The sequence below is a fragment of the Hordeum vulgare genome, chromosome 4H (genome assembly GCF_904849725.1).
Source record: "Hordeum vulgare subsp. vulgare chromosome 4H, MorexV3_pseudomolecules_assembly, whole genome shotgun sequence".
Classification (NCBI taxonomy): domain Eukaryota; kingdom Viridiplantae; phylum Streptophyta; class Magnoliopsida; order Poales; family Poaceae; genus Hordeum; species Hordeum vulgare.
The window spans coordinates 112,392,984-112,399,818 of record NC_058521.1 but is presented as its reverse complement, the minus strand read 5'-3'; positions in this window follow the sequence as shown (position 1 = coordinate 112,399,818).

Sequence of the window (6,835 nt, the reverse complement as noted above, 5' to 3'; positions counted from 1 at the left end):
GGAAGGGATCCACCTCCCTTGTGGGAGGTGGACTCCTCCCTAGCTCGGCCGAACTCCTCCTCCTTGGAGGAGGGGTCAAGGCAGCCCTCCTGAAAGGATCGATATGATTGACTAGAGGGGGGGGGGAGTGAATAGGCGACTATCTATTTTTAGCTTTTCTTAACAAGTTAGGGTTAGCAGCATAAAGATTCTCTAAAATAATAACTAGGTGAGCAACCTATATGATGCTACCTACTATGACCACTAAAGAAAGTAAGAAATACTCTACAACAATAGCATACACAATGTAAAGGTAAGAGATAACCACAAATGGAACCGATGAAGACGAGGATGTGTTACTGAAGTTCCTTCCCTTTGACAGGAAGTGCGTCTCCGTTGGAGCGGTGTGGAGGCACAATAAGCCACTAGGGCCACCGTATTCTCCTCACGCCCTCACACAATGCAAGGTGCCGTGATTCCACTATAGGTGCCCTTGAAGGCGGCGACCGAACCTTTACAAACAAGGTTGGGGCTATCTCCACACAAAGCTTGGAGGCTCCCAACAGGACCACAGAGCTTCACCACAATGGAATGTGGCTCCGAGGTGAACTCAACCGTCTAGGGTGCTCAAACACCCAAGAGTAACAAGATCCGCAAGGGATTAGTGGGGGGAATCAATTTTCTCTTGGTGGAAGTGTAGATCTTGGCCTTCTCAACCAATCCCTAGGAAATCAACAAGTTTGATTGGCTAGGGAGAGAGATCGGGCACATATGAGTTTAGGGAGCAACAATGGAGTCTTGGAGGGTCAAAGGTAGGGTTTGTGAGGTAGGTGAACCCTTTATATAGTGGGGGAACAAGTCCAACTATTACCCCCACTGTCAGCACGCCCCTGGCGTGTTGGAAATATGCCCTAGAGGCAATAATAAAATGGTTATTATCATATTTCCTTGTTCATGATAATCGTCTATTGTTCATGCTATAATTGTATTAACAGGAAACAGTAATACATGTGTGAATAAATAGATCATAATGTGTCCCTAGCAAGCCTCTAGTTGGCTAGCTCGTTAGTCAATAGATGATCATGGTTTCCTGATCATGGGCATTAGATGTCATTGATAACGGGATCACATCATTGGGAGAATGATGTGATGGACAAGACCCAATCCTAAGCATAGCACTAGATCGTATTGTCCGTATGCTAAAGCTTTTCTAATGTCAAGTGTCTTTTCCTTCGACCGTGAGATTGTGCAACTCCCGGATACCGTAGGAGTGCTTTGGGTGTATCAAACGTCACAACATAACTGGGTGACTATAAAGGTGCACTACGGGTACCTCTGAAAGTGTCTGTTGGGTTGGCACGAATCGAGATCGGGATTTGTCACTCCGCGTGACGGAGAGGTATCTCTGGGCCCACTCGGTAGAACATCCTCATGAGCTCAATGTGACTAAGGAGTTAGTCACACGATGATGTGCTACGGAACGAGTAAGGAGACTTACCGGTAACGAGATTGAACAAGGTATAGGTATACCGACGATCGAATCTCGGGCAAGTTCTATACCGACAGACAAAGGGAATTATATACGGGATTGATTGAATCCTTGACATCGTGGTTCATCTGATGAGATCTTCGTGGAGCAAGTGGGAGCCACCATGGGTATCCAGACCCCACTGATGGTTATTGGCTGGAGAGGTGTCTCGGTCATGTCTGCGTGTCTCCCGAACCCGTAGGGTCTACACACTTAAGGTTCGATGACACTAGGGCTATAGGGAATTGTTATACGAGGTTACCGAAGGATGTTCGGAGTCCCGGATGAGATCTCAAACGTCATGAGGAGCTCCGGAATGGTACGGAGGTAAAGATTGATATATAGGATGGATGGGTTTGGACACCGGAAATGTTTCGGGCACCAGCGGCAAAGTATCGGGACCACCGGAAGGGTTTCGGAGGCCCACCGGGAGGGGCCACAAGCCCCGGAGGGCTAAATGGGCCAAGTGCGGGAGGGAACCAGCCCCTAGGTGGGCTGGTGCGCCCCCACACCCAACCCATGTGCACCAGAGAGGGAGGGAGGGGAAACCCTAGGCGCAGGAGAGGCCCAAGGCCCACCCAGGGCGCCGCCCCCCTTTCCCTGCCCTGCCCGCCGCCCCCTTTCCCATCTGGGTAGCCGCACCACCTAGGGTGGGAACCCTAGGGGTGGCGCACCCCCTCCCCTCCTCCTATATATAGTGGGGGTTTTGGGGCTGTTTCACACGCAGTTTTCAATCTCCCTCGGCGCAGCCCTGCCCCGCTTCTTCCTCCTCTCCCACGGTGCTTGGCGAAGCATTGTCGGGAGACCTCGTCTCTCCATCGACACCACGTCGTCATGCTGCCGGAGATCTTCCCCAACCTCTCCCTCCTCCTTGCTGGATCAAGGTGCGGGAGCCGGGCTGCACGTGTGTTGAACGCGGAGGTGCCGTGGTTCGACACTAGATCGGAATCACACCACGATCTGAATCGCCTCGAGTACGACTCCATCAACCGCGTTCTAGCAACGCTTCCGCTTAGCGATCTTAAAAGGTATGAAGATGCACTCACCCCTCTCTCGTTGCTGGTCTCTCCATAGGAAGATCTGAATATGCGTAGGAATTTTTTTGAATTTATGCTACGTTACCCAACATGGCGGTACTATCGCTTGGGAGGAGCGGTACTACCGCAAGCCCAAGCGGTACTACCGCCAGGACTGAGCAGTACTACCGCTAGGATGACACAAAGTGACGGTAGTGTAAATACTACTACCGAGCCTACCACCGCTGGAAAAGTATTCGCGAAAAGTCCGACGAAGTACAACCGCTCAGAGAGGGAGGTACTACCATCCCCAAGCGGTACTACCGCTCGACTCGAACGGTACTACCGCTCAGCTAGTGGTACTACCGCTCATGTGGAGCGGTACTACCGCTTAGCATGAGCGGTACTACCGCTGGACCCTTTGCAACGGCTGCGAAAGACCGAGTGGGTCCTCCATTGCTGCAAAGAGAAAGTGGTGGAAATAAAATGTGCGTGTGTGTGAGTTGATTCCACTCAAACCTTTCCGACGCGGACCCCCTCTTAATAGTATGGCTTTCCTACTACTCAACACTACCAAAGAGAACCGTAGGAAACACCGTGCTCCAACAGCACCGAGGGGCGACGAATCATCTTGTGCCGTGTGATGTATTATCTGAAATGCTCAATGCATGCGATTAGTCCGCAGAGGTGCTGTCATCAATCACCAAAACTACTTAGAACAAAATATGCCCTAACAATCTCGCCCTTTTTGGTGGATTGATGACAACACCGCATTTGCACAAAAACATAATAATGAAAACATAGACATGTGAGCATAAAGATAAAGGCACAAGATAAATGATGTCACAGGCTAAGTATAGAGAGAGACTTTAGAGATAATATAAGGATAGCATATTTCTCACACCATATGACGAAGAGTCTTCACATACATAATAAAATATCCAACAGACTTAAACCAACCAAGTTCAGAAAAGAAAGACTCAAACACGAACGAAAAACCAAAGGAAAATCTCTAACACTTTCTCCCCCTTTGGCATCAGTACACCAAAAAGGTAGAGAACGACAGGTGGTGGCTCATTCATCCTTAGCATACACATCCGTAGCATCCTCGTCGTCCTCATCATCATCCTGCTGCTCCTCGTGATCATACCCTACTGCATCTTCTTTGTTAGACACCTCCTGATCAGTCCCAACCCACTGGTAGTCTCTAGCCTGCATCCAGGCAGCCTCTGGAGTGATGACATCCTCAGAACCACTAGAGACGTGCACATCAAGCGTCCTCAGCAGACGCTTATTCCGCCGACGGTTCTCCTTCTGAGCCACATGAGTAAGATAATGCCCTTTTGCCTGCATGCAAAACAAGGTCCTCATCTGTTCCTGCAGGGACCCCATCTGTGCCTTCAGCTTCTTGGCCCAAGATGGCTCAGCCGAAGAACGGGTCTGTGAAGCAGGGCCGCCCTCAGCCCTAGTAGCAGCAGTCTCCTCCTCAGCCTCCATGTGAGCAGTAGAACGTGAAGTGGAGGTGTTGGCTCACTTCTCTTTCTGGCGTAGTTTGATGGGATCATGGCTGAAGAGCTCTGTGGGTGCAGGAAAGGCCCTGCCAGGGAAGGTCTCAGCCCATTTAGTCTTGATGTAGTAGAACAAGTAAGGCCCATAGAACCCTACGGTTGTATATGACCATCTGAAGCTCGCAAAACATCACTTTTGCCACATCAAGTGCCCCATTGGGCTCTGTCAGTCCTTCCTGACACATCAGGAGCATGTCTACCAGATAGGAGTGAACTTCGTCTTTGTTACCAACCCGAGGGAACAGAGTGTTGCGGAAAACTCGATGCATGATATCCAAGAAGGGAATGAGCACACCCTTCCTGACATAGAAAGGCATCAACTTGTCCTTGGGGGTGGTATCAGGGTTGCGATGAGGGCGCATGCCAACAGAATTATGCAGCCCAGCAAAATTGAACCTCAAAAGCTTCAGGAGCTCAGCCCACGAGCTAGTCAACTTCTCGCCATGAGTCATCTAGGTCAAAGAGAGGTTCTCATCATTATGGAAGAAGACAGAGGTATAGAATTGAGCCACTACCTCTGCATCTAAGTCATAGTGAAAAGTGATGATACCCTCAATACCCAGCTGCTCAATCATACGCAGAGCCTCTCCAAAATATTAAGTATCCTTCCGGAGATGATTGAGATCAATCCACTGCACTGGAACAAATTTCTTCTTCTTAGTCAGGACGACATCTTGATAGATCATGAGCTGCTGCTTTGTCCAGAACATCTCTCCGCCCCTGAACACCTCCCTCTCATTGACATAAGGGTTTTGCTTTCGGTGCCTCGCAAACTCCTTGGGAGCCATAGTGCCATAGTCAATGGTGGCCTCCTTGTCCTTTGATACAGTCTTCTTGACGTTGCGCTTCGGAGGACGGGAACCTTCCGGTTCTTCAGTGTTGCGGTACCTCTTGGTCTCGGTGTTGCGAACTGGGTTGGAACGATGGGAGCGACCACCTGAGACACACAACACAAACATGCGAAAACGACAAGAGAAGTCATGGCAACATCCAAAACAAGGAGAAAACACAAAATAACCCAAGTAGGAGCAAGCATAGGCAACAAATTGAGCGCTAGCGGTAGTACCGCTTGGCCAGGGCGGTAGTACCGCTCGGCTCCACGAACGGTAGTACCGTGAGCTAGCGGTAGTACCACTCGGGGCAGGGCGGTAGTACCATGTGGTTACATATCTGGAAGAACAAGAATGGACCTAACCAGAAAGCTGCAGATTAAAAACTTAAGAGACCAAAACTATGGATCTAAACCCAAAACTATGCAGATCCTATGCATCAATGCAAATAGAGGCATTTCCCAACATCTCTCCTCCTATCCATGTACGAAACAAAATCATGCCACAACAATGGAGCCAATACATCTATGCCTAACCCCAGAACCATGAACAACAATGCAACACAAGGGGGATAGTGGTAGTACCGGAGTCCATGGCACACGGGGGAGGAAGGAGGAGGAGGGGCAATCCGTCCAACTAGAACGGGAGGAGAAGCGCTGCAGAGGAAGATCAAATCTGGGGAAACTTGAGGCAGATAGGGAGAGCTCCACGAAGAAGAAGCAAATGGGGCAAGGAAAAACTGCCCCCTCTCTTTATATACCCCCAGGGCACGGGCAGGGCGGTAGTACAGCTCGGGCAAAGCAGTAGTACCGCTTGCTACGGTAGTACTGCTCGTGCCCTAGCGGTAGTATCGCTTGAGTCTTGGCGGTAGTACCGCTAGGATCATCACGGTAGTACGACATGAGGCAGTAGTACTGCTCCCCCTGAGGATTTACATATGATAGCCCTAGTTAGCGGTAGTACCGCGCTGGTCATCACGGTAGTACCACTCGGTTCATCGCGGTAGTACCGCTCCCCCTGGCATTAGTACCACTCCCCCTCACGGTAGTACCGCTCCAGAACATACAGAAAAATCTAGAAATTGCCAGAACAGCGAGAAAACACTACAGACACATACCAGTCAGTACCAGAGAAAAGTCAGAGGCAAAATATACTGACTGGCAATATTATAACCCTCCTTTACCAGGAGGGAGGGGGCGGTGGCGGGAGCCACCTATGGTTGAGACAAAAGGTATGACACCACGAAGAATTATCCTTGGGTTCATGACCAACGCTCATCTTTGAAGCACAAGTGCCATCAATAATGGCCAATGTGAAAGACTTGATCAATTTATGCATAATGGGGGGCGGGAAAGTTCATTGAGAGAACAACACTCCCCCGATGTCCATGCCTACACCTAGAACGAGATATAATGCGGAATGAGGTGAAGAGTGCCTAGTTTCAATCCACATTACTTGAATCAATGATATTTAGCTCATGCCTTAACTCCCGGAACCTTGCTTCATCTAGGGGCTTAGTGAAAATATCTGCAAGTTGCTCTTCAGTGTTGATGAAGTGAACCTCAATATCACCATGCTTGATATGCTCACGAATGAAGTGACGGTGAATATCAATGTGCTTGGTCTTGCTATGTTGCACCGGGTTGAGGGAAATCTTGATCGCACTTTGATTGTCACATAGACGAGGCACTTTGTCACAAGTGACACCATAATCCTTTAAAGTTTGCCTCATCCATAGCAACTGTGCATAGCAACTCGCAGCTGCAACATACTCAGCTTCGGTGGAAGACAATGAGACACATTTCTGCTTCTTTGAAGACCAACTTACTAGCGAACGACCAAGAAATTGACATCCTCCAAAAGTAGACTTCCTCTCCACACAGTCTCCCGCCCAATGTGAGTCAGAATAGCCCA